Source organism: Egretta garzetta, unplaced genomic scaffold (genome assembly GCF_000687185.1).
Source record: "Egretta garzetta isolate BGI_Z169 unplaced genomic scaffold, ASM68718v1 scaffold670, whole genome shotgun sequence".
NCBI classification, from domain to species: domain Eukaryota; kingdom Metazoa; phylum Chordata; class Aves; order Pelecaniformes; family Ardeidae; genus Egretta; species Egretta garzetta.
In genome coordinates, this window is record NW_009258391.1 from 461821 (window position 1) to 470392 (window position 8572).

Sequence of the window (8572 nt, forward strand, 5' to 3'; positions counted from 1 at the left end):
GCCCGGGGGGAGAAGCGGGAAAAAGTCACGGCGCCGAGGGCCGGGAAGGGATGGCGGAGGGATCGGCCCTGCCTCCCGTCGTTCGCCTGGGGCCGTCGGCCCTGCTCGAATTCGGCACCTGGAGCGGGGCGCTTCACGCCCAGGGCGTCGGGAGAAGGGCCAGATTCGCATCACGCCGAAAGGAGCGGGAGATTTTCCTGGGGAAAGGGAAGCCGTGAGGAGAGGCGGTGTCTTTTATCAGGGAAACAGGAATGAAAAGACTTTGGGGGAAAATTAAAAAAAAAAAATCAGACCCGTGTTTTCGGGCATAAATCCTTCAGGTCTGGAAAAGAAGCTGCAACCTTCATGGCTGAGTAAAAGCTGAACATAATTGCGCTGGTATTTTAATAGTTAGACTATCTGAGAGCGAAAAATAACCAAAGATGAGCAAGAGGAAAGGCAGGAAGATAGTTTTCCCCAGTGGTTAAGACAAGGGTGACAGATCACCCTGCAGGAGGAGGGGAGGGGAGTTAAGTGCTAGCAAACCCTTGGGCCCATAGAGCCCATCTTTCCCTTGTTCAGTATGAAGCAATAACCTGTAGTGCCCAGGATTCATGTTTAGATCCCTCCTGAGGATCAAGACCAGGATCTCGGAGAAGAAACGCTCCCTCAGAGGTAACCAGCAGTTTCATTTGTTGTTGCCAGCCTTCGCTTTGGCTACTTAATTCCATGTGAGGAGGTGCACTGGGGGAAATAGAGATGATCCTGGGAAACATGAGAGCAGAGGGGCCAGGAGCTCCCATGTGGCAGGAACTGCTGCTTCAGGCCGGCAGCTGGAGATCGGCGGCCAGGTCCGGTACGTCTTGCGTAGGCACGCTCTGGGTGCGTTTGACGCCTGATGGTTCGTGGGGAATCGGCTTCTGATGGCGACGGTGATTTCCAGGGAAGAGCGCTGGGTGTTGTTTGAAAGCTGGCATGGGAAAACGCTGTTGCAGGTCAAATCGTCTTTCAGCAGAGGAAGCTCTCGGCAAAAATTTAATCATTTTCTGCAAAGGGTTTGCGCTGACGGCAGCCATCGGGCTGCGTGTTCAGTGAGCAGGGAATTTTACAGCCAGCCGTTTCAACATCTCCATGCGGCTCGTTCAAGGACGTAGCCTGTTTCTGCAGGGGAGCACCCTCACCAGGTAAAAAGATTGTTCATAAGCACCACCCTTGAGCACCACCGTTGGAGCAAGCTCCCCAGCACCATACATGTTGCTGTTTAGAAAGTGCCGTTTTTGACGTTGACCATGATGCCAGAAAGAGGATGTTAGCGTAGGAATATTCCAGGGACATTCCTCATAGGGAAGGAGTAACTACAGAAGTTTGTGGTGAAAAAAAAAAAATCAGTGGAGGAAGGGAGGTTTCCAAGTCATCAAGGCACTTTATATTTGCTGCGTAAAGGCCTGCAGCATAATTATTTAAAGCTCTTGTTCAAGGCGGCTTTTAAAAAGGCTGGGGCAGCGCGAGTCTTCTCTTCTTCATGTCAGTAGGTCCAGGGTTATGGAGAAGCAAACATTTTCCGGTCTTAAATCGAAGTGGCAGAGTGCTCAATCCCAAATAAAAAGGAAAAGTCGCTTCTCAGTAACATCAGACTTTAGTGCACCAGCAAATTGAAAGAACTGCTTTGCTCATGAGAGCGCCAAGTGAAAACAAGGGGGCATTTACATCGCATTAGCAGGTGTATTTGTAACGTTTAATGAAAAGGTTTTCACGGGGGGCAGGGGGGTTATAACTGTGCGATCAATATGGTTAGAAGTAATCTGATTTGGGCAGAAAGTCAATATGCCGCGATTAAGCAAATTCTGCTGACGACATGTGATCCCATTAGCACTACCAAGCCAAATCCTCCGCCTTCTGAAGGAAGAAAGCGATGGGGGCTTTTCAATTAATTTCCCGGGCACTGAAGGATGCTCAGACACCTCTCTGACAAACTTGAAGGAAATGTGAGCTGACACCCTGGAGGGAGCCACAGGTTCCTCCATTTCCAGAGGGAGGAGGGAAGCAAAGCGTTGAGGTGAGGTGGATGGAACACTCATCCCCCACGCTGCAGAGCGCTCTCAGGAGGACCGATTCCAAAAAGACGCGATTCAACACAGAACCATGTGAGTCCATAAAAAAAATTTCCACTCACCATTCTTGGCAAGGAAGCCTATCCAGAGAGAGGCCAGGAACACTGCGCTTCCATCCATTTCTTTCTTTTACCGTGCATCCAAATACTGAAGTCATCTCACAATGCTTAATCCAATGGGAATTTTGTCAGTCCAAGCAGAAAGAGAAACTGCCTGTCTCCTCTCGATGGTGGAAGTTCAGCTGATAAAATCCTGGCACGCCGTTCACAAAAGTGATGGGGAAGCATCCAACTGCAGCGACAAGCGTGATAATAACGTACTGCTAAATGAATACGACGGCAAAAATAAGGGCTGAGAACAATAACACATCAAATCATACGCCAACCCTTCGGGAAGGAGCTGTTCAAACTAGGAATAGCTGTATCTCCATTTCTGTATCCTTGCTCTTGCTGCTTGAACCTTGATGTTTGCATCACCTGGGGAGGCTCCATACTTCCACCTAATGTGTAGTTTACATCCACCTATCTTAATGAAGTACTTAGCTGGAATTTAACATGCTCTGTTTTGGCAGGGCTCAGTCTCCAGATTAGGTTTTAAATTGGGAGTTATCTGTAAATTGAGGACCGTCAGTGAAACAGCACTCTTTGACAATACTTTTTAATTAATAACTTGAATTGTAGAGCTCAGGGAAAAAAAACCCAACAACCCAAAAACCAAACCAAAACAGAAAAACCCCAACACAACAATGTTCTGGCTGTGGAAAGAGAAAGAAAGCAAATGCCCCATGCCTGCATTGCTTACAGATGCAGCTGTGTACAGACCTGGTTCACCAAGACTGAGCATTAACAGTTTCCCTCCTGGAGCCTTCCCCTCCCAAAATGCCACTTTGCATATGATTTTATTATTTTTTTTTAATATATATAATTTTGCTCCTGTGCTGCACATATTGATCTCAAAATCGTTTTCCTTATTTTGACCATTACCTTATTTTTAAGACACTCTTTTTAGTGTGCTAATCATTTGCCTTTCTTTGCATTTGTATCCAAGCAGTACCATGGTATTCCTGTGGGATTATTGGATTATTGCTTTGAGCCCACCTGTTCAGGTGTGGATCTCTCTAACCTGTCCCCATCTCATCTTCAGCTGGGGAGAGGCTGCACTCCCGGGCAGGGATGGGGCTACGTCCCCTTCTCCTGCCCCGGCATCCATCAGCCGGGACGCGCTAACGATGGGAAGGCATCCCGTGAGCTCATTAATAGAAAGGCTGCTGCCTCCCTCAGCTGTTTTTCATACGTTTATCTCAGTCTGCGCTTAGCGAAGAGGTTTTAAGTCAACTCACTTTAATGCTTTCCCATCGTGGCTGTGAGACTTGCTGGTTCTTCGCACGCATTCTCCATATTTCTCTGGCAAGTGCTCAGTATGAGGAGATTGGTAACCACGTTTGCAAATCAGATCTTTGCGATAATACTGCAGCTTATTTTCAGTCCGTTCCCACAGAGCTGTGTGATCTAATCCACCTTCAGACTCAGCTGTAAGGAGGTCAGGAGACCGAACTTCTTCAGCCTTCCAGCAGAAGGGATGTTTTCCAGATGGTTTTCCAGATGTTTTTTGTAGCTCTTCTTGCGTACCAGGTAAAGAGCATCCTCTTCAATTCCTCTTCCACCATGGCATCGTGCAAAAGACTGGTCATGGTTGCCTCCCCCGTTGAGGGAGGAGAGAAGAGTGTGGCCACCTTTCATTGCTCTGGAAGGAGAAAGGAAAAGACTTCTCCTCCTTCCTCCTTTCTTTTCAAGCCCTCGCCACTGCTGAAGCTGTCAGACGGAAGGGTGTTGCTTCATAACAAATACGTAATAGGTCTAACTACAAGACAAAAAAATATTAACGTATACACATAAAATAGGTTAAATATCACACACTTTGGATAAAGAGGGAGTTCCCTACATTTGCTTGCCTCTCAGAGCGTGAGGTAGGAAATGGCTGGGTTGACAGGGACGGAGCTTTGTGTTTCCGAAATGACTGCAGTCACACTGAGAGGAGCTTCCTACATTTAAACTCACACTATTTCAGCCTGTCAGCCATCAAATCGTTTGCAGCATCTAGACTTAACCAGCAAATGGTACAAACTGTATCTTCCTACATTATTCCCATCAAATTAAGGCGATGCCGCACTCAATTTTTGCATCAAATGCAAGAGGAATTACTTTTGATAGCTAACATGTTCAAGTTGAGCTCCCGCTGGAATATTGCATGGGGTGCCTACACTGGTCTCCTCGTGTAATACACGCATTTAATTCCTACTGGTCTGTTCCTCCATTTGCCTGTAGCTAGTTCTCCAGCTGGAGTAAAGAGGGAGGAAGGAAAATTATTCTCTTGCTGTTGTTAGCTCTTCAGCCACCGTCTCTTACGTCTCTTGTAGAGCTTTGCTGGAGTTGTCCAAACAGATTGAGAATCCAAAAAACTTTTACCTGGGTGGAAGACAGAGCCCACGCAAATCTTAGGTGGTACAGAAGCTGATGACTTAATCACAAATCATCTTGTCATAATAATTGCTAAAAGAATAGAGTGGAAAGCCAGAATTTTCAGAGCCTCATATGCAAAAATCAATTGCCCCTTTTTAAGTATTTAAGGGTTTTCTTTTCTTAAACTGCACCGTTTGGGCAGCAATCCAGTTTATTTAGTGATCCAGCCTCACCATTTTTCTATCCATCCCCTTGAAAACTATGCACTAACATTGGTCTTAAACATTTGCCCTGGCTTTCAATATTGGGGTATATTTCAGCCTGATTTATGGTCAATTTATGCCCAAAGGAAAATGCATCATATAATGTAAAACATCTCTCTAAAACATTTATCATATGCTGTATACCAGTAACTGAAGGAATTAATCTGAGCCAAGTAAAAGAAAAAGAAAAAAAAATTCATCAAGTAAATCTTTCCCATTTGATAAAGGGTTTGGGTGTTTTTTCCCCTTTCTTCAGTACATCCAGATCTCTGCATTTCCATACTCAAGTAAGAGACATCTACTCAGCAGCCTTTCTCAGCTATGCTGCGTGCTTCATTAAGTCCATGCTTAAATACGAGGAATTAAGGGGAACCAAACGGCAGACCGGGAGCTAAGCTCCTGGTGCTCAGGATGAATCAGGGCTCAGGCTGACTTACGGATACACTGGCTAACAGCAAGTGCTCATCAAGTTTTGCACCTCATGTTTTCGGACAGCCATCATGTGTTCCTTTGCATGGGCTTAGAATTACAACCCTGTTGTATGTATTCATGTAGCCTATATTCAAAAATGTACACACACACGTTGCAAAGCAAACGCACACGGGCTCCTTTTGAACTGCTTTTTGTTCGCCAGCGTTGGTCTCGCTAGCGGCCCTGCCACTCCGCGTTCCTATTTCACACTGACATCAGCGAGGTTGTGTGCACGCTCACTCACTCGGAGTCGATTCAACCTCGTTACCACGGCCCAGGGATCAATTGATCACAAAGCTTTTATCACCACAATGAGGAGAGAGATGCTTTTATTTGTCGATAAATGTAATCAAATCCTCTGTGTGCTATTTCTTTTGACTGATACACATTAGCACGGCTGTGAGGAGGACCTGTGGATAAAAATGTGCAAATCCAAAAATAAGCTATGCGTGGCAAGATATTGTAAAAGCACATGCAATGTGACTCAGGTAGTTCCCCCTAAAATAGCTGCGCCAAGCCCACGGGGCCTTTCTTAAGGGAAACAATGAAGAAATTCTGTTTCCTTCATCTCCACTGAGGGATGCCCATCAGAACCACCATGAGGAAGGGGACAGGTAATCAAGGTATGAGAGCTATGGTTAAGGAAAAGTGAAGCTCCACCAGTGGGCAACTCAGAGCACCTGAAGCCGGGCTTTCAAAAACAGCCAAGAGGCAAAACCCCTCTCTCATCGGTGGCTACAGGGAAGCTCCAGAAATACCAACCTTGCTACACCAAAGCTAGTCTTTGTCAGCACCTCCTAAACAATCACGGAAATGCACCCAAAAATATGATTGCCCTAAAATGTAACTCATGGATATCCCCATACTTAAGAAGGTTGATACGCTCTTCATTGAACTCGCTTGCTAGCATCGTCCCAGTCTCGCCTTAACTTGTTGTTTCTTGGCTAACTAGTGAGCTCTCACCCAGGGCTGAACTTTAAACTTGGGCTAGGTGAGGCTGTTGAATGTATTACACAAGCTGGAGAAAACCATGTCTCTAGCTTTTGGAAGGCATTGCCCCAGCCTGTAGTTTCCCCCACAATCTTAATAACCTCCTGGGGATTGTAAGTAAAGGAGGTGAATGCTGAAATTGTGATTTTTTCCACGAAAGAGCTCTTCTTCCCAGGCAACGGCCTCTTTACTGCTAGCCCTGGGACTTCTGGGAAAAGTGCTAGGCTACCTGGAGAAATACATCAAAGAGAAATGATAAATCAACCCCCCCTACTGATTACTGTTCTTTATCCAGCATCAGGAGGGGATTAGGCCTGCCACAAAACCTGCAGCTTCTACGTCAACCTCAGGCTGACAAGAGACCTGAGACCTCGAGACACAATGGATCCTTATCACAGTTTCCTTAAGCAACTTAGCCCTATCGGAGTTGCAAACCACTGACAGCCCTTCCCCCTTCTCCTAGAGGATCCCCAGGATGAGGGGGCAATCTCCTAAGGAGAACCAACACGCTGCAACATTGCAGTGAAAAGGATCAATTGTAAATGAAATTCTGCAAGCATCACTTCCCGTGCAAAAAATCCCACCGATTGCAACCTGCACACTCCAAGTGCTAAGCACAGCTGGAGTCTACAGTTTCCGGATGTGGGGAAAGCCACATCGTGGGCTGTATTTAAGCAGGGCTAATGCAGCAGCTTGTGGAACCCCTGCTTTACAGACGGCTAACCCGTGGCCATACTCAGAGGGACCAGCTGATGATTAGACCTACAAACCAAAGAGAGTGTTATAAACCAGGACCTATCCTACTTTCAGAAATAAGAGTTTTCAGTCTAAGCGGAATTAACTAGACTTAAAGATTATACCAACTTACATGCCGTTAAATTTATGCGTCTTAGTTTTCTATAAAATTACAGCTTAAGGCAAAGATATTGGGTATACAATTATAAAGAGTCTGCCAATTGGTGCCTTCATTTGATTCTCACTTTTTAGTGAACCTCCAGCGATAAAGGTTCTTTCCAACAGCCTGGACCTAACCCACAGAAATCCAGGGAAGGCTTCCCAGAAGCTCTAATGGAGCTGGACAGTTTAGAATTTTTTAAGCCCAATACAAGTGGATTTTGTCTTGTTTACCTCATTTCACTACCTCAAAACAAAAATCACAAGTGGGAAATGTCTACTAGATGTGAGAAAGTCACGAAATACTGGCCACATGGTGGATCCTGTGACCACTGTTTTTCTACAGGGTACTAAATCTCACTGATTCATACCTCGAAGTGGTGTCTCTACTTTCCTTCTTAGCCTCCATTTCTAAATCTATTCATCTGAGACCCTGGTGGCCACAAGAGCTTTGGCCACTCGTCGAAAGGTCCAGTTCACACCACAGCTTTCAAACATTTTGCTTGGCATTCTTGGCACATCTGCTTTCCATTAGCTGGACACTCAATGTTTATTATTCCACATGTTAACTATCACACCCTCCTTGTGTGAAAAGTTCAGGTGAACAATAACCTATTTATCATCCTTGAGAGATCCAGACCTGTTCTCTCCACTCAGAAGAGACACTGTTTGCAGTTGTGTGCCTGGGCACTCAAAGCTTGAGCCCTTAATCAAATAATTTGGGATACACAGGACCCTTCTGCCACCCAGTTATTCCCACACTGTCTACTATGCTATGGCTTAATTTGGTGTGTGCTGCAGTTCAGAAAAGTAAACTGTGCGACTCCATAGGGCTTGTTGTTGGCATGAGATAGGCCAGAAGCGGCACAGTTATCCAGCTTAACAATGTGAGAAATGCTGAATTTGAGCATCCGGATAGCAAGGAGGAGGCTGTGTTGATGCCAGTGATTTTAAAAAAACAAACAACAAAAAAACCAACAAGAAAAAAAACCAAGCCCCTCAAGCCCCCCACCCTCTAGGACAAAATTTTTTGCAGGTACAATTCAATTTAAAGCAGTGGGATTAAGGCAAGGGATTTGCAATCCCCAGAGTGATACTCACTACAAACAACGTGAAGCGAGAAGCGTGGCAGTTGTGGTGACACAGCAGGCTCTCCTGGTTACGAGCGACATTATTCACACCCCTCAATGACTGGCACTGGCATAAGAGAGGTTCTGGGAGGAATTTGGCAGTAACAACCCTGTCATCCTACAGACCAGCAAGAAAATAAGACAAATTTGGAGGTCGATGTGACAGGTTGGTGGTTCACCTGCTGATTTCTACTGAGTCGCTTCTAGCATCGCTCTATTAAAACCAAGTTGCACATTCCTAGACCTCTCGCTCAGCTGATGAGGCCTGACCAGGT